The sequence below is a fragment of the Adelges cooleyi genome, unplaced genomic scaffold, assembly GCF_023614345.1.
Source record: "Adelges cooleyi isolate 19-005CV unplaced genomic scaffold, UGA_ACOO_1.1 ACOO_flye_CR_arks_rails_tigmint_CR_PRNA_167, whole genome shotgun sequence".
NCBI lineage: Eukaryota > Metazoa > Arthropoda > Insecta > Hemiptera > Adelgidae > Adelges > Adelges cooleyi.
The window spans coordinates 3,454,549-3,475,877 of NW_026095824.1; the positions used below are offsets into that span (position 1 = coordinate 3,454,549).

At 33.9% G+C, this 21,329-nt stretch overlaps 1 protein-coding gene across 1 annotated transcript in view; it reads right to left on the minus strand.

Moving 5' to 3' along the window:
- The window catches only part of LOC126848043 (uncharacterized), a 212,587-nt gene that overhangs the window by 99,841 nt on the left and 91,417 nt on the right, over nt 1-21,329 (minus strand). The window contains exon 5 of the mRNA XM_050588553.1: nt 19,875-19,956. The gene's annotated coding sequence lies outside the window, so the exon portion shown is untranslated. The remainder of the gene's footprint in view (nt 1-19,874; nt 19,957-21,329) is intronic.

Below are 21,329 nucleotides of genomic sequence, written 5' to 3' on the forward strand. Positions count from 1 at the left end.
TGGAATAATTTTGATAAATTCTAGCGGAATAAGTTTCCAACGTGTGGTAAAATATAGCAATGATCATAGTTATAGATAAAACTCCAAAAGCTCTCCAGGTCGGGTATTTGTTTTATGGCCCTCCGGAAAGACGCTGCTCGATAAAACCTACCAAAGTTCCATTCAACTACATAATATTATATGGAGTGGAGAAAAATAATGATATCATCTAAAAGCGGAGCGATTCGCAAAGTTAACTCAACGAAAATCCATCAACTATATATTAGTAAGTCGAGGAAAACAAAACAAATATCTTAAGCAATATTTTAATCTTCAACGTTAATCAATATTGCGTTTAACCTTATCCGCTGTTTCTTTATTTCCTTTGTATGATAATAAATCAAGAAGAAGTATAAGAAACTTATATGCACTTGAGGTCATTCCACCAAATCCTATTTTTTCACAACTTTATGTTCTATCACTCCACACACACACCTTCATGACATCCAACATCAACAACCACACATTTTTTCTCCAATCTATAGACTACCTTTAAATGTAAAAAAAACTATGTTGGTATATATGTTAGACAATAATAGTAGAACGTATCGACAACGGTTAGCTTTAGCTTGACTAAAAACATGTTGTTTGTTACTGCGGTTGTCTTGGTGTTGGTATAACATCATAAAATAAGTTAAAAAAAAAAACTAATCGAATCGAATTCAAAAGTGCTGGAAAGTAATCACAAATTATATTATGTTTGCCGACGATGAGTGTTTTTTTTTTTTGGACACTTTTGCTTATGGCCTTTGAAATTCGCCGACAGAGCACAACTGCGATAAACAAATTGATCTCTTCCACACCTTTGACGGCGTTCGACAGTTAACGGCAAAGTGTTTGTACTGGCGAAAATAACACAGACGGAAAACGACAAATATTTTCTTTTTGCAGGCGACGAAAGCAAGCAAACATCCTTGTTCGTTGTATAAAGTCCTAATAATAATAATAATTTCCTCTGACAATTTCATATCCGACGCTATTTCTTTTAAAAACCTTTTAAGTATATGCGTACAGGGTGATTCATCCGATGTAAGACACTCCGTTTCTCGGAAAATATGAGTACTTTGAAAATGTGTATTTTCATCCCTTACACTTTAAACAAGTTGGTTTTTTTCAAATGGAAACATATGTTTTTGATTCCAAAAAACTAAGTCTATAGTTCTTTTCTTCGCTTCACAGAAAAACATTAAACCATGGATATTTTATCTCTTATCACTCATCACTTATCTCTTATAAATTTTTATTTTTCACTTATCTCTTATCACATGAAAGTGAAAGTGTAACGCGAAAATGAAATTTGGTTTTTTTTTCAAATAGAAACAGATATTTTTGATTCCAAAAAAAAAACTCCACAGAAAAATACTGAATTATGGATAATGGACATGCTATCTCTTACTAATATCTTATCGCATATCACTTATCCCTTATACATTTTCATTTTTCACTTATCTCTTATCACATAAAAGTGAAAGTGTAACGCGAAAATGAAATTTGGTTTTTTTCAAATAGAAACATATGTTTTTGATTCAAAAAAAAATCTCCACAGAAAAAAAACTGAATCATGGATAATGGATATTATGATATCTCTTATAGCTAATGTTTATCTCTTATCATTTATCGCTTATCTGTTATATCCTACCAATGTTCATTGTTCACTTATCTCTTATCACTTTTATCGTATCGCTTATCACGTGAAAGTAAAAGTGTAACGTGAAAATGAAATTTGGTTTTTTTCATGTTTTTCATTCCAAAAAAAAAACCTGCACAGAAAAAAAACTGAATCATGGATAATGGATATTATGACGTTATCTCTTATCATTTATCACTCATCTGTAATATATTATCAATTTTCATTGTTCATTTATCTATTATCACTTTTATCATACCTCTTATCACGTGAAAGTGAAAGTGTAACGCGAAAATGAAATTTCTCGTATCCGCACCCCAATATCATATTATTCATGTTAGTATGTAGACAAACAATTAAAAAAAATAATTAAGGTTTGAATTTTCGGTTTACATCAATCTGTACGTTTGCTATGACCTAATAAATTCGACGTCCCACCATCGACCATTACCATTAAGCTTACAGTGTATATTACTTATTTCAAACTCTATCATTTAAACTCTTATTCAACTCTCAAATGAGAGAACACTATGATATGTGTCGCGTGCGCAATGGTCCTTTCCGTGTTGATGTGTGCACGTTAATCATCATTTTCAGTTCCCCACTTTTTGCCACCACCGAGGAGATTAATTCGGAATTTTCTTTTTTTTTCCCCTCGTCCAAGACGTCGCTTAAGTGTTTGGTACTTTTCCTTGCCCGTCCATAATGTATACCTACTACCGCGCCTTACCTACATCGGTTAAGTACTCGAAGCAACAGGACAGAAAAAACTTTACATCTCTCGTTTAATGGATTTTCTAATTTCGGAATTGCGCTGTAAAAACTTGCAAACACACACTTAACGCGAGCATAAGTACTCCGCGATTTCTCGTGCCCGATGATCGATGACGATCATTTCTTTCCCTCCTTTTTTTTCCCAAATGATTTCAATTGTGACGACGACCGTCACTCGCTTGTTCCGTGTAATTCCATTCAAGTATTTACAACGGTATATATTATGCATAATGTTGATTCAGATGTAACCGACTCGGCGTCGAGATGTGTTTCTAATGGAACACTTCAAATAAAAAACCTTTTACCGCGTTAGTAATAATCGTGCTCGTAAATAATCAAATGGAATGACATCATATTTTAAGAAAGATCCATTTGCTGTTTGCTATTTGAATTGTGTATTTTGTGTACAGGATAATATTGTTGCGTAAAATGATAAAACCTGAACCATTATATATACAGGGTGATCCAACCAACGTAAGACACTCATTTCTGTAAAAATATATGTACATAAAAGAGTAGGGAAAAAAAAATTCTCAAAATATTCATATTTTCAGAGAAAATGAGTGCCTTACGTTAGTTGGATCAACTTGTATGTATATGTATCAATGTAGTCTTTTCATTTTTTTTTTCAATAGATCTAAAGAGCCTTTAAGGTTGGTCTATTAATAAAACATGGACATTGTTAACCTGGTAATCGCTAGTTGATCACTATTGCCAGCAGCAGAGTTTTGCAAATTCTTATCCCAATAACTATTTTAAAATATATACTGATTTTTAAATTATCACATTAGTAGATGATTACATTTGGATAAAGCATTATTGGAACGATGCACAGCTCTGGTGGTTATCAGTCGGTTTTTACGTGCAGAGAACATGTGAAAAATGTATAAATATTTTTTGTAACCACATCTAACCGCAAACTCTCGTAAGCCGGCAATGGTCTTAAAAACTTTTCACAGCCACCTCGTTTAGACTACATACCCGTATAATGCCCGTAATAGTTATTTGCGCCTTTGGACGCATAACAGGAAAAGTTTCTGGTGAGTTTGTTAAAAAAATATTATATATATTTCTTCGGACGCCGCCGCACCATCTGCTTGTTCATCGAACCGGAAGCACGTTTAAAAGAGAATTTTTCCCGGTATAAATAACGCGATATTACACTAGACGTCATGTATATAATATTATTATATTATGTTTTATGTTACATTGTGTGTAATGTAATCCAAACTTAACGAGAATACCCCAAAGATAGTATCTTTTTCGTTTGAATTTCATTTTCGTTCTTTTATATCTTTATTTTTTTTTTTTTAACGAGGATGAACAGTTTTAATATATATATATTATTTAACCGTAACAGGAGTATGGCGAATTCTTCATCCGAACGATCTAACTCTGGTCTTAGGGGCTGCAAAGGGGGTGGGTTTCCCTTTAGAATTCCATCACAGGCCCACTCGTTTATTCGACAAGCTGTACAAATATAATTACAGTCAGTGTATAATATGTTATGTTGTACGGTTTTAATGTTCAACGGTGACGCGCCCGCTTTGAAATCCATAAAAATAGCACCTCTTTTGTAATTAATTATTATTGCATGTGTGCCGTGTAAACATACTTTACGTTATCGAGTGTCGGTTAGGTTTGCGACGCCTTTCTGCAGTTGCTACATTAATTACACTGGTTTATTTTTTTTTAATGTGTACTTTGCTGATAAATTATTTATAAACGACAAGTCATTTTGTAATGTTTTGCATTTTTACACTCACAACAGCGGTCGGTTTTCCGTGCTGTCGTCGACAAACTTGTTCTTTTAACCTATCATCGCCATCTGGCATAATTATTACACCGCAAGGAGGTCAAGGACACTCTCCATTGACATTCTCCACGAGCAATGAAATTAATCAAGAGACGTCTATTTTTATATTAATCATAAATAATTGTGTGGTAGATAGGTGTCTAGCTAAAGACGAAAAACGTTGAACTAGTTTTGCAATAGTTTATTTAGAAAATCTATACAAACAATATTATATTACATCGGCCATTTGAAAATGTTGAAAACAATAAAGACTTATCATGTTAACTTGTGTATCATGTGCATACATTGATAATATAGTGCCTATTTGTATTTTAATAAAAAAAAAAAAAAACACCAAACTCTATAAACCTATTGTATGCGTTTTTTATTGTTATACCGTTTGGAAAAAATCATATTAAGCATCCGCGTCGATGGACGACGTGAATTATACATTTTTTTAATAATATATTGTGTTTTAATATTTTACAACCTCCATTGGAACTGGTGGGCTGTGTGTGTGTATCCGGGCTAGACGAGGGGAAACACTTGTTACAGCCCCAGTGACGCGAAACTATGGCGTTTTACTGTGACAGCTTGTAAACCGTTATTTTTTTTTTCTTTCACAATTTCGTTACACGAATTCACCAACAAACGGCATAACAACGTGTCGCATTAGCGAATTGTTTGCTCGCATTCGAGCAACAAGAACACGGAACGACGTTTTTGCAGCATAAAAATAATAATATATGTCATCCGACCAACAGCACAGCTGCAAGGCAATCCATTACCGCGACCAAAAAGAAAAAAAAACCTCTCCTTTACTTGCACTTATACTTTTGCGCGCACGACGTTATTTGACACAACGACGGAGCTCTCTATTGAAAAACAAAAAAGTTTTGCAAATTCTGGTTCTACCTTTGCTCCGGAAGAACACCTCGGGGGCTTATAAAGAAAACAAGGGAAATAATATATATATTATTGCGTTTCGCCAGATTGCTCGGAATCGAGATTTAACAAAGGACGAAAATCGCTGCTGCTGTTTGATTAATTAATTCGGCCTGGCCTGGCAATGTCGAGTTTTCATTTGGTTCCTACAATTAAACATAACCCTCGAAGAACCGAAAAGTAATCAAGCTGCGGGCGTACGAAACGTTCAGGACAAATACTGCAGATAGAGGTCGAAGAAACGTCTAATGGACCAGTCGAAAGCAGTGAGACGCACAATCGCACAGAAGAACTAAACTATGAATAATATAATTAATTTTGATGTTGGGAAAAAAAATCTACAATCACTGGACTTTTCAAGAGTCAATTACAAATTTACAAATATTAATAAAGCACATGAAAATAGGATATATTGTTGATGGATGAAGTGGAGGGCAGTGTCAGGTGCTTTTGTGACTGAAGGATTCCTATAAGATTGAAAGGTACTGGATAGGACGGTTGTGAGGCCAGCGACGTTATTTGGGTCGGAATGAATGAGTGGCGTGACTAGGGAAGATAGAATAAGAACTGAATCCATACCCCATTATGTATAAGACTCTCTCTAGTCGAGGATTTGCTTCAATTGTGTGGAAAATGAGAGAGAGAAAATGTTGAGATGGCAGTGAGAGTTGTTATGAAGGTGAGGGGAAAGTGAGGAAGAGGAAACCCTAAATAAAGATGGATGGGTGGAATAGAGAGTGATATGAGGATAGCTGGGTTGATTGAACGAGATGTAGGCAATTGAGCTCCATGGAGGTGTAAGACTAGGATGGCATGTGTAAGGCAAAGATGAAGAAACAAATATTAATAAACTTCGTATCCATCAATGAGTACTCGCCAAGCTAGTATGATTCTGATGACGTTAATATGTTTGTATATACAAACAGCGCACAGCAAACGTGTCATTAATGACTTCAAATTAACGTCGAGACACGGTTGATACATTATAATATCATCATGTTTACACGGACACGGACCTTTTGCTGTTAGATCCAGACATGTCGTGCTAACTAAATTGTAAATCCGACACTCGGGTAGCGCTACAAATCCGAAACGTGATCGTGACAAACATAAAGGTATCACGTTCTCGGTGTATAATGACACACTCTTACCGCTTATCCTATGTGTCATCTCTGTCCCTCGACCAAACCGTCACATAATACACAAAGTGGATTCCTCGTTTTTCATCTGGCCGACTGCCGCACTTCCCAGCACACTATATCGTTTCATTGTTACAGCTTGTGTACATCTGATGTGTAAGACACTGCGTGTCTCGGAAAATATGAATACTTTGAAAATTGTTATTTTCCTATCCTCGCACGTGCATACTTTACTATATATTTTTCAATACTTTGAAATTTGGTTTTTACCAAATAAAAAAATCTCCACAGAAAAACGTCGAACTCGTGGATATTTGACCTCTAATCACATATATCTTATCACTTAAATATAATCTCTTATACATTTTCATTGTTCACTTATCTCTTATCACGTAAAAGTGAAAGTGTAATGAAAAAATGGCGACATGAGATTTCCTGTATCCAGACCAATAACGTAATAAATATGTTAACATGTAGATAAAAAGTTTTAAAAATATATTAACGTTTGAATTTGTATTTTTCATCAATCTGTACGTTTGCTATGACTTAATAAATTTGACGTTCTACTATCGACCATTTCCATTAATCTTACAGTGTACCCATAATACTTATTTCACCCCTCCCCGTTTGATCATCCCCTTTATAGAGCCTCGTGATTCCGCCACATACACACACACACGTTCGATTAGCCGACCCTAAAGCAATTACCTCGTTTGAAGAATGCAAATTCACACTTGACTTCATCACTTGGCCTAACCACATGGGCCGGTTGTTCGTACATAAAATTATATAACATTGTGAGTATAGTGAACGAAATCCGAAAAACTACAAGTATACCAATTAGCCTTTGCCTGACGGTATTTATAGTCTATACACACCGGCCTAACATGCACGTATTTATACCTGTACATTATGTATATATAGGTACCAAATAGCCATAAAAGTGTATTTTTGCATAATATCATGTTTATATAACATACCGATTGGTTATTCTCGTTAACCACGTTTGGCGGTAATCAAATCGTCTCAAAAGGTTTGTAGAAATGGCAAAAAAAAAAAAAGAACTCCATACCGGTTAAGTGATCTCTTTGCACAATAAGTCCTAACATAATCTATCTATCCTCCAGTTTCCTTTTGATCGTCCCGAAACAATTAAAAAAATCAGACTTATCTGATTGTTGCTGCTCCAAACCTGTTAGTAATAATTAAAAGATAATGTTATTCATTAGTCGTTGCGCCGGTTTATTATACTTGTGAGATTAAAATATTGTTCCTTGTTCAAACCTACTTATTAGTGATTCAAAAATCACTTATATAAAAATTGCACGCACCCGTTTTTAGTTTACGGCGTGGCAGCGCAGTGGCTTTTGGGAAAACTGAAATATTCATGAGGTACACGCCGAAAGTTTGAGCCAAAAGTTGTTCGAAAGTATAAATAAAACATTAAAACCGTGCAAAATATTTACGAGCAAAGGGAAAGACGCTAGCACACGTAAAATAGTATAATTAAATACAGATATATATATATATATACATCTTTTAGGCAAAGTAATTTTCCTCGAGTTTCGCTCTTTTACCTTACACAAAACACCGGCGGCACTGTGTTCTACTATTTTTACAACCATGCTTATTATGGTACAAGTCTAAAAGGCAACTCTTTCACGGCAAGTGACACATTTTAAATATATATATTGAAACATCTACTCGGGGAAACGTTAAAATTTGTGCGTTTTGAAATCCTTCACCGACTGTGCCACTAGTCCTGTCGGGGTTAAGGTATTTTATCTCAATCTTTGTCATTGTGTTCTGCTTCTTAAACGCAATACATACAAAAATTAGTTAAGAAAAATGAAAACACTTATAAATATGAATATCATATTTATAATAATTAACAACACCATCAATACCAACAAAATGACTGAACCCATCGTTACCAAATGTTGACAATTTGCATTGTTTTAATTGAAAACCAACAACTACAGTGATTATACTTTCATTGATATTTATTTCTATTTATACGCTTAAGTATAAGTTTATAGTTATATTGCAGCCTTTTTCCACTTAATGTTAAATAAAAAGTTTTTAAAAAAATAAACAGCCAAAATCATACTGAACAGAGTAACCTAGCTGGCGGAGCAGAAAGTTTTCCAATCTTTCAATGTTCTGAGTTGGTGTACAAAAATAAATAACACTTATTTTGTTTTCGAGATCATTTATATGGTTTTTCCAGGCTCGTGATTAAAAATAAAAATAATAAGACTTTACCATATACTAAAGAACAACGAGATTCATAAAGTTTACCGGAATACTAATCAAATATAACATTATTATTGAAAGCTATTCACTAAACTAGTTTACCTTTACCTGTGCAACGAATAAATAGAAATAAAATATATTTACTAACCAAACAACATTGTGAAAAAACCATTGTTTAAGTTTTTCATCGACTTATCATTAAACAATATCTTATGTCAATTATACAGAAATGGATGTTGGAAAAAATAAAAAATATCTTAAACGGAATATGATATTTATAATTAACGCCGTCCGCGTTTACAAAGACAATTATTATTGTTCTTTCCTTTGTGTAATAAGGCCTGTGTTGATTATTATTTCGGGATGAAATTCGCGTGGGGTTTAACCGATGGACTTGGACTAACGAAGGTCTGTCGGTTAGGCATTATACATTTTTCATGTTTAATACAAACCCACCCTTAATCACTGGCGGAAATTAAAACAAATTGGTCGAAAGTTTTACGCTATGTTATATAATATAACATTGTTTTAATTAAGTCGCAGCCGACCGAAAACTGTGACGTTGTTAATCACGATGACACGATCTATTGCTTCGCCACCACCCCTATTTTACCTTCATCGACCCGGTAACAACAATATCTATCCGTTCATTCATCACCTCCCCGGGCTGATGGGACTTTTCTCCTCGGACACACACACATACACTAAGAGAGCATTTTTTATTGTTATTATTTTGTCCGGAGAGGTCGAGACGGAACCGAACGCGACCAAAGACGATGCCGGAAAAGTTACATCATTTGTCTGCGTCAAACGGTCCGCTGACGCCACGAACTGTCCTCCATTAAATTCTGTTTTTAGAGAAGAAAAAAAAACGCTATATACATATATATATATTATTTTTTTCTCATGTGTATACAATCGGTTCGAGCTGGTGCTCTGTCTCTTCCTCGTTTTAGTTGTTCGTGCACACCACCTCCGGGTTAAACTACATACCGAGCTCAAACAACAGTATTATGATATGTTAATGATGGAGAAGCCCACGACGAGATGAGACTGCGGTTTCTGTAAGGCCAATCGAGGCGCTCAGAAGCTAAACCGATTAACTCCGTTTTTTTTTTCAAATTGCAAATAATAGCATGGTTGGATTAAAAAAGTGTAAAATTTTCAGTGCCCATGATAAATAACTCTATAGTTGATTTTTTCACCACTAGAGTGCGCTAAGTACATTGGCAATTGTACTTACATACATTGTTTCAAATAACTTTAACTGGCTGTACTGAAAATTTTCATTTTATGGAGTTAACATCAGTTTGGCTTCTGAGTGCCTCAATTATAAGTACATACAGCAGAAATAAACAGAACCGACCCTTATTTGATATCGAAAAGTGCAAGACCTGAACCGAACAAGCGGTATCATACCTGTTATTATGCACAACGTTAAACGAACGAGGCGTAAAAAGTTGTAATCGCTAAAACCGTAAACTTCGGTCGGTATATAACTTTTAAATCGGGTCTGAGCAAAAGTTTTACACCATTGAACACTTTTTTTTAGAGTAACCGCCTTAATACACAGGCAGAAAGTGTAAAGAGGAAAACTTCTGTCTTAAAAAAAAAAAAAAACGTCTCGATGAGCTTATATTGTTATCATAACAATGTACTTAAATATTGGCCAGGTGGTATCGAGATCAGATCAGACTGTTGTATTGTTAAAACAATTAAAAAACATATAGGTGGCATCTAAATATTGAAAAATTCTTTATGTGGAAAAATCCACAAAAATGATAAAAGTTGGAGTGATATTACAATAGCGAAATGTACAAAACACTCGGTTAAACATTACGGGCCTATTTATATTAGTATTATTTATTCGGTGTAGTGTGCTCTGGCTGACGGCTTAAAGGTTGTTAAGTAGCTAACAACAGCTGTAATGCCCAAAAATCGAAGGATTAAATAACATTACCGTACTCGAAAGTATAATATGGACGAAGGGTCGAGTGGATGCGGCTTATTATGCTTTACAAATATTTCAGGGCCTGCAGATGTAGTATTATTATTATTTACCTACCTAAAAATAATAATAATAATTTATTTATGTACACTGTACATCCGTACATTACGGTGTTGGGATGCTGTAGTAGTTCCGGAATTATTAATTGTTTTTGAAACGAATAACCTTGGCGCCTTCTCCCGGCGTTCACCCGCGAGCATATACAATGTTATTATAACACCTACCCACTATATATTACATTATTATTATACCGCATGAATAATTATAATAACAGTGTTATTATTAATAGCCAAATGATAATACACACAAGCGGGCGAGTGCTCTAAAATTAACCGACTTTTCTTAATACACCCATTCCGGTTTAAGAGCTCTATTGTACGCACACCGGTAATTGCTGGCACCGTTAAGATGTGTGTGCACTTCACACCACGGCTTATATTATGATATACTTGCAAACATTTATAACGTCATTTATATGGCACGAAATAATTGATAATTAATAACAAATAAACAAAAATAAACGGCTAAACAAACAACATAAACTACACTGATTATACTTTCATTAACATTTATCTAGATTTTTATGCGCTTTAGTGTAAGTTTGTAGTTGTGTTGCTGTTTTTTTCCCACTTAATGTTCAACGAAAAGTTTTTGGAAAAAAATAAACGTTAAAAGTCAAAATCGTGCTAAACAGAGTTACCTAGCTGGCGGAACCGAAAGTTTTCCAATTTTTCAATGTTCTGAGTGGTGTACAAAAATAAATAACACTTATTTTGTTTATGATTTTCCACGCCCACGATAAAAAGTAAAAGCAATAACTAATAAGACTTTAGCATATTATACACTCTATGACCTACGAGGTTCATAAAGTTTGCCAGAATAGTAATTAAACGTAACATTGAAGTAATATTTATTCGACGGCTATTTACTAAACTGTTAATAACACCGACCGGTTAGTTGTAAAATACCTGATAAACACACTAACAACGGCAAAATTTAATTGATCGATATTAACAATTAAAATTATAAGTTGAAGTTTATATAGCACACAAATCATATAAGTCAGACTAAGTTTCGAAAAATTGCCCCTCTAGCTGTTGTGGTACGCGTTCATGGCCATGTGTTGGCCGTGCAAATGTTATACTCAATCAATCTTGTAGTTGTTTTCAATTATATATATATAAATATTTATTATACGGCAATCGGAAATACCTAAGTTCGCCGAAAGTTTATTTTTCTCTTCATTTCACAGAGATGACAACTCGTTCAATTGACGTGCGTCGTCTATCGCTTAACTGTGCTCGGTTAGTAATACAATAAAAATACTATATAGCCTTTCCGCATTCAATAGTAAAACATATAAAAGTCACGTGAAGCTCATTTTATGTCCGCCTGTCATTTATTTCGAGTTGGTCGTAGCCTGGTCTGAGGGAAAAAACTACCCTGTCGACCCTGTGTCTCTAGACACACCTGGGAATGAGCACAGTATACCAATTTAATGTATACTTCAAGTAACATCAGTTGACAACGATTCCCGGCATTATTGATCGAGCTGTATGATTTTGTTTTTTCTTCAAATAGTTTACTAATAACTGATAATGTGAGAATAACGTTAGGTATAGGTGCTACTGGTACTGATAATAGCAAGGCGATAATAGATATAAAAAGCGTACAACTAAATTTTTGTATTCTAAAATTTAGATTCTAAATACATTTTGACACGGATATGTCTTATGGCTGAGGGTCATTCTGAAAATGAAATTAAGAGTATCCACACTTCATGCAGATAAATCAAGTTGCAAGGTATAAAAGGATATAAGAGTATATAAAGATATATAAGGGTATATAAGGACAGTCGAATGAATTTGTTAGGTAAGCACTTACTTATTGGCGAACCACGGAAATTGATTTATGAGGAATGTTAAATATTGATAAATGTTGCCAGTAAATCGATTAAGGCCAGATATTATATAAAACTACTAAAAAACGTTTGGCCAGAACATATTATGATTTATTAACACTAAACTATCATCACATATCGCAAGGAGACTATGGAATCATATAATTATCAGGACATTGATAGATCTGCATGAAGTGTGGATACTCTTAAATTGTTCAATATTCTCGGTGGTGTTATTATGTGTCCATTATTAAATGCACTTTGAACACTTTTCGTCAACTGACGCCTATAAAGGTCGACTCCATGGTTAATGCTTTCTTCTCGACTATTCACGGTTTGAATTTATTGCAGTGCTGTTTGTGTACTCCGTTGGCGCGTGTCATATACATAAATAATAGCCACGATTGTTTATTCAAAGGCTCGAATGCTTGAATTGCCCCTTTTATTCGCATGTTTATAATCTCCAAAAGGTCAGACGAACATCGGGAGGCTTTACTTTATTATCGTTTCAGTGTTTTCATTTACTTAGGCGCTGCGTGCAAAACGTGCATTTAATATTTATGCGGCCGCCGCCGTTTCTACAGTAGTATTTCAAGTGTTAACACGAGTGTACTACATAAATTATTGGTTATGCTTTTTAAAAGTCGCCGTCCAATGTTAATACACGGGCTACTTTAAGCGCAGGCCACCGAAACCGTTCATTTTTTATTTTAAACAAATAATATGGGCAGGGTTGCTGTTTGTCTTGAACTTTTCCCAAAAGATAACGGCACGTCCCATAAATTATCTATGCTTAACCCGCAAAAACGGTCGGGTCGCCTTTAGGAGTTGATTTTTTTTTTTTTTTGGTTCCTTATTCTTAAGGCTTTGCCAAGTGAAGGGTTTTCACGCGATAACCTTAACCGTATTATTTCTAATCGTGAAAAGAGGGCAGAAAATCTTGTGCGTTGTTCGTGGCAAGTGACATGCGGGATATCCGTGTGGCACTTAGATGAAATAATTACCAGGTAGGTACTGCTTTAGTTATTTTACCGTCACGGTAACCGGATTAAACCACCCAAAAGGGTCGTTCCGAACAGAGCAAAGCAGATAGGGTTTAAAGTACAGTGAACCAATACTTCCCCCGGATATATTGGACCGTGAATGTCTTATGATTAGCTGATTTCCTGTCTCTTATTGACCACCCTCTGACTTTTACTGATACAACAAGTCAACCTTGCAATATAATATTTAACGGATCGTTATTACTGTTGCTGGCCTTGGGGGCCGTTGTCACTCGAATGGAAATATATTCTATAAATCATATCACGGGCGACCGATACACTTAGGGATAGGTATAATAACTCTCTCTCGGTCTCGCTTCTACCCCCTTCAGCCACTTTGCGACAATAGGACTAAACTAGGGATGTTGTTACTCGCTGTTAAGGTCCCACTGCGCTGACCAGGATTTACAAAGGAGCGACGCTTTTGGGTGTATAATATTATTATAGTTTCCGCGTCGGATTAACGTCGTTCTTATACTCTATTGTACTTATCTCACTAACAATGTTATAGTTGGAAACAAGTGGAGACCGAAATACAATTATTATTATTGTACGAAATGTTCAAAAAGAAACCACGATTAAAGTCTTTAACAACAACGAAAACACACTCATATGAAGAGTTATTTGACCGACTGAAACGTCAAAGTCATAATTAAAAAAATCGCCTATCCTTTGCCACTTATAATTAATATAACTTTTGGTCCTCCTAAATGTCGTTTTAGGTGATTAAAAATCGAGAAACATTCATTTGACGTTAAATTTCTCATTACTTATGTGCGATGAATAAAACAGCTATATGTATACAGTGTAGTACACAGTCTCTATTGTGTATTGTGTTGTAGTACACCGTTCCAATAGTATCACACGACGCCTTGGCCGTGTGTGTTATCGACCCGAGTTAAGTATAGAAAACCGAAAACCTGTCAAAACGTTTACAATGTCGACGTTAACGTGTGTATTTATCAATGCGCGAAAAGGTCCGTTCGAAAGCAAATATCAAAGCACACACCCACTCCTCTTGGGGCGCGTTAAATTGTCAATGGTTGCCTGCATAACATTATAGCACCTATTACTATGAATATCACATATCGAGTTATCTTTAGGCTAGTGATCAATCTATCATATGATACATGTCACAAGTCAAACATACCATAAGGACAACGACCGACGTTTACCCTTGTTGTTGTGCTATTCTTTTGCCGAATTAAACGAACAATGTAATATGATATAAATTATTCAAATGTTGTTAAACGGTGGCAAACAACTACTCGATAAAAATGTCTTAATATACGCGATGCCCCTCTGAAACACACGTGTCAGTAAGGAAAAAGAAATAATAATTTTTTTTTTAATTTAAACGAAAATGTAATGACCCGTGTTATGGTAAAATTGCGTTTGTAAATTAAATTTAGTATACTTGTTTGTGTAATTATTGTGTTGATGGAATTCGAGTACTTTTCTACACATAAATAGGTATTCCAAGTTTTTAATATAAATATATTATATTAAGTTTATATTTTTCGATATTTCCTAAGGTATATTAAACTTAAATAAGGAGTTTTAGAGATGATTTTCTTGTATTTCTTTTTTATACACGTTGTGTTTTCTTTTTTAATATTAAATATTAATCGTTTCTTTAAGCCGGAAAACAATTATTATTTTCCTAGCTAGTAATTTTCCCGTTTGTAAGGGGCGGCTCAGACGGAAAGGAGGGGAGTAGATTGTGTTTTTTTTTTATTACTATTAGATGCTGTAAGCGGATTTCCAATAGGTTTTAGACGGATAACATACTATAGGGTTTTTTTTTTTTTTAACAATTACATTAATAGAAAGAAAACAAATACAATACTAGTATTATTTTATTCCCCAGCCTCATCAATAGTATACTATACTACATATTAGAGAGGGGCTGTAGCAAATGGGTTCTTTCTAGAGCAAATCCATCTCATCCCGGAGACGATAATATAAAATATTTAGCCGAGTCGGTTTACAAAAAAACCCTAGCTATTTACCGAATGATGTGAGCAGAGCTTCAGAAATTGATTGATTAGCGTTCCACACCGTCTCTCGTTTGATACCATCTCACAAGGGACTCGTTACCTGCCACGGATTGATAATATATATATATATATATAGTTTGCAATAATTGTTTTGTCTGTTATACGTCCTTGAGACGTTAACGAGGCTTATTGTTGTTGTTTCAATCCTTGTTGGAGGTAAATTGTTTTGAAAATCCTCGACGGGCAGAATTACCTAACCGGCCAAATCTCCACTGCAGGCCCTGAACCCGATGAAAATAATAATCCTCTGTATGTGATATGGCGATATACCTTTGGTCTCGGTCGTTAATTTAGATTGTCCGCCGTATAATATGGCACGTTCGTGTGCAGTTTAGCGAAACACAGCCCGTGATGGCAATTATACTATTAGAGAGGGACAGATAGATAGAGAGAAAGGGTAGGTACTGCAATACCCATTTTACTCAATGTAACCCGGATAATCACGTTAATTGCAATGCGCGGTACATTATAATATCATATTATAATACCATGTTGTGAGTATGGAGAATGCGAAATGGTACAATACGAGCAAAGTCAGTAAACTGATATTGTCAGTCCAAGAAATGTATCGAAAAGGAAACTCTACAAAAAAAAAACCAATGTCCGATTGTCGATGACGCAATTCATAAAAACACAAGAATTAAAATGTACAACAATAGAATTAATTTCCAATTATTATTTAGTTCCATTTTGGACACTGTATAACGATATTGATGGAAATGTCAATATTAGGATAACCCTCAAGAATTAAACAATTACTGCCCCTAATTGTTTTAACTGATTAATGAGTTTTAAATAATTAGATTGTTTAAATACACAATATTTACGAATGTTTGTTTAAAGCCAAGCCAAACTGATTTATTTATCAGTTTATTAACCGGTTGTTTGTTATATAAATAGTAAAATAAGTAGTTAACAATTAAATTGTTAAATAAGTGGTTGATGTACAGATTGTCTTTTAAATTAAATGTAATCGAAGGAGATATAATGAACGAAAACGTGTATTATCATAGTGTATCACATGTATTTTCATCGGAGAAAACCCAATTGAAAAAAAGTCCTATTTTATTTTTCACATTTTACAACGTAAAAAGTACAATATTGGATCCATGTAACTTTCATAGCAGTACTAACGCCCAATGATACAACTCAGGCATATTACCATATGTAACATATTTGTGTAGTGCCGAAGGCGGTATTAAAGATATTTTATATTATTTTATTTTTAACTAGCCAGTAAAAAATATATAATCTACTCGAATTATATAGCATATTTTTGTGTGGAATTCCAATATATAATCATTGCAGTGATTAACTGTAACAAAATTATGCTGTGCGTATTATAATATGATAATATTGTAGTAAAATATTAACGACCTAATTTAACCGCCTTATTACACAACAACGCATTATCAACAGAATATTATGATAACCCTGGCCTTCACACTGTCCGTGAAAACTTCATAAACTACAATGAACATATTGTGTAATTTACTAAAACGCTAAACAAGATACAAATCCTTGCACCCACTTGGCTTTGGTCACCTAAAATCAATACCAAACTTACAGAATACTGAAATTCCTACACACATCCTTAAAGCACATAGTCCAAACCACCATCTCCGAAGTAATTACCACAATAATTAAGACAGTTTTTTTTTTTAAAAAAAAGTGCTCATCAACGGAAAAGTAACATCGACAGCAAAATGAGAGCAGACACACAGTTACCATCAGATTTGAAATATGACACACCCGTCTCACGTGTGATACAAATGTCACTGTCTTATTTATTAACCGGTTTAAAAAAATTACAAAAATTCTCCTACTCAGAATAATCTGATGTGCTTTTTGTTCGGTCGTTACCACAAACACAATAATACCCGTTTTGTAGCATGAAAAAACATATTATCAAGTGGACGTTTGTAGGTTTGTTTCGGTACAAGATTTTTTTTTAGATTTTCACGTGGAAAGCAATTTATATTATTGTAATATATGCATACGATTTTGAGCAAATACCGTCGTTTCATATTTTTCTGTTTTGAACGGTAAAAAAATCTAAAAAAAAAAAAAACAATATTTCACGCGTGTACATTTCTCTGGCTGTCAACCGCCAATTCCGTCCCACATTATTACCTTTTGTACGTTTATATAAATTGAATACATATATATATAGCTTCGGGTTTTTCCCCTAAAAACAAAACCGCCCTTCCCGTTGGCGTATACATCACGTTCCGGCATTTAGTCGCAAGCCGCAACGCCGCCTGCAATTGGCGATCGCGCTATAAAAAGGGTACCTAAACTATACATGGAATTCTGTCGAGGGACCTATAACCGGAAATAATTCACTGGCCTCCGTCTTCGCCTTCGATGGTCGAGTTGGCGCAGTCCACGCGAAACGCACCGAGTTAAAATCATTAACACTTTATCCGGTGATAGAATGAATAAAAAATAAACTAACCAGTATCCACACTACAAGCGGGGATACATAGGCACATGTTTATTATGTCTTTGCGTTCAACTACAGGACCTTGGAACTTTTTGGTACTTTTCTTATCTCTAACCTCTAATCTCTCATCTCCAATAATTTAACTCTTATCTTGTATCTCTAATCTAATTTCTCTAATCAAGCATTTCTAATACATTATCTATGTTTTTATCTATAATCTCTTTGCCCTAATCTATTGTCTCTAATCCATCATATCTATTTGTATCTCTAATCTAGTATCCCTGATATCTTATCTCTAATACATTATCTTTTTTTTTTATCTCTTATCTCTTTTCCCTAATCTATTATCTCTAATATCTTATCTTTTTTATCTTTTATCTCTATTATTATCTCGAATCTAATTTCTCTAATACAGTATCTCTATTTTTATCTCTAATCTAGTATCCCTAATATCTCATCTCTAATCGATTATATTTTTTTTTATCTCCAATCTCTTTTCTCCAATATATTAGTTATATTTTTATCTCTTATTTCTTTTCTCTAATCTAATCAAAAAGGGATAATGTGGGAATATGGAGATGGATTAATAGAGATAATAGATTAGAGATACTAGATTCCGGGACATATCCATGCATTGATGTATCTGCATGAAGTGCATAATTCCAACTCTTAACTTTTTTAACGTTGGGACGGATAATGGTCTTCCAATAATAGTATATTATTTTGGTAACAGTTATATAAACGGTGCGGTTGTAATTTTCCTATTATTATTTTTTATAATAAACAAAATATGTTAGACTACAAATTTTTGAGAATATCATATTATATGTTATAGATCCACCCTAAGTCTTATACCCGCACTTTAAAGTGTTCAAAACTTAAGACTCGAAACTGTGCTAAAAGAGCAAAAACAGTTTCAAACCTTTCTGGGAGAAAAGTTTTTTGTGGTGTTTTTTTTCTCTGGGGTTTTCACTGTATGCCACTAGTGCTTAAAGTATAAGCCACGCATACAGTTTGTGTGGACTTTATCTATATTATGTATAAAGCGGCTCGGTTCAGCGGCTTAGAAAATAACGTGGATCCGGGTATAGAAAAAAAAAAAACATTATATCATTGTAAAAGCAATACCTTCAATGAAGTGCATATTGTTGCACTATACAACATATTATAATTCATTGTTAATGATTTCCATGTACCATAGCAACCTTATCTACAGCTATTGCTATTTGTGAAGATAAATGATAATAATATGTTTTATTTGTCGACTATTGCTAATTTTTTACCATTGTCACCAATGTCAAAATGTTAACCAAAATCAATCTCTATCGCTAAGTATACCATAGTAAAACCCCTAAAGGTAAACGCAGCAATCGTTTGTTATATTATTTTGTATTTGATTACATGAAAATATGTGTTCATATAGTTTTAACGCATTTCCGACATTCTGGATACAAATAATATCAAAAAAATAAATATAAAAACCAAAATTTTCTATTGATTTAAAAAAAATATATATAAATTACATGAGTACAAAAGCGCTGGACATTATGTAATATGTACAAGTGAATTCGACAGCTGTTGGCCGTATGAAAAAAAAAATTTAGGACAAATAATAAAAAACTATAATAATAATATATATATATATAATATAATATGCGACATTCGACATAAGATGAACATTTTCAATTGAATATTTTTTTACTTTTTTACTCGGATTCAGAATGCGTAATGTGAAAAAAAATAATAATCATAATTTACAAAAAAAAAAAAAAAAAATGATTTTTAATAATAGTATTTACATGTTGTTGGTTTTTTTAGAATATAACACAGTGTAGTACTTACAATTTTTTTGTTTATTCAACTTGAGTCTGTAAAGCCAAATTCAGTAACCGACGGTTTATTGTTTTTTTTTTTTTTTGTCAATCTGTAAAATTTAATATGAATATTAATATTTAGAACATATTGGTCAATTAAAAAATACATATGGTACATTGTTTTCAATAAATATTACCAACTAAAACCTACATAAATATATATATATATATATATTTGCTGTAAAAGTAACTCAAACCCAGAATAATATGATATAATCATCTTTTGTAAAGCAAATAGGTTCAGTGTGGGCGAATTCGGCAAAGAGTCGTTTCCCAAAAACTAAAGTCATTTCACTTTTGGTTTCAACAGCAACCAATGGCCGGTACACGATTATTACACGGGTTTTGCCCAATCCCCTATAACTGTATTGACTGGTATGGGATTAAAAGAGCCTGGAGGAAATCGAGGGAAACCCGGGAACCGTTTGCTTTGTAACGACCGGGCGTGTCAATTGCACGGTTGCGATTTCCGGCTGTAGGCATTAACAATCATCAATACAATACAACCGTTAAGCGAACAACTGTGGTAAAATATTATATGTCTTGAAAATCCAGGAGAACACACTCAAAGCTTTGTCGAAGCCCGTAGAAACCAAAGACACCGAAGACTTAGAAGGGTAAGGGTACCTCGAATGCGCCTGCTAATGATAGATTATTATAATTGCATGCGGTCTTAAGGAGTTTTGTATAGGCAAAAGCGAAAAATCGGAAAATGTATTACATAATTGTGTAGTTACTCTTTTTGAACAGTATTCGAGTTAGTTCGAACGAAAACAGCATTTGAGAAATTCAACCCTACATAATATACGTTAACAAGACATTTTGCACTATACATAATTTGAACATTAGTAATTATATCAAACTCAAAATGTATACAAATTATTTTAATAGGTCTTCTCGTTAATGATTGTTAGTATATGTAACGCGAAATATGACTTTAAATATTAAAAAGCGTATATAGTTTTATTTAAAAACTTTAGATTAGTTTCCCACTCTTCTTCTTGCACATCAATTAGCTTATGAGGAAATTCATTGTAATATAAAGTCTACCTAATTTTTAATTTGTAATTGTGAAGATAGAATAAACACATATTATTATTATCATTATATAAAGCCATAAATTTTAATGTGCACTAGCTCGATGCGGAATCAAATATATTTTAATCGGATTCCTCCAATTGAGTATACAATGTATCATTCGGGGATTAACAATGAAAATCCAAATGGCAATGCGCCAACTTGGTAATAAACATGTTTACCGTTGGACCAACTTAATCCGCATTAAAAACTGTAAACAAACTTGGTTTATTACTACATTTACATGGATGCGATTAAACCCGGCTAGGGCGATCCGTATCGTAATTGCCGGAGCTGAACGAACGTTTTGCCTTATATGGAATATTTAATTCACATTTAAAAACCA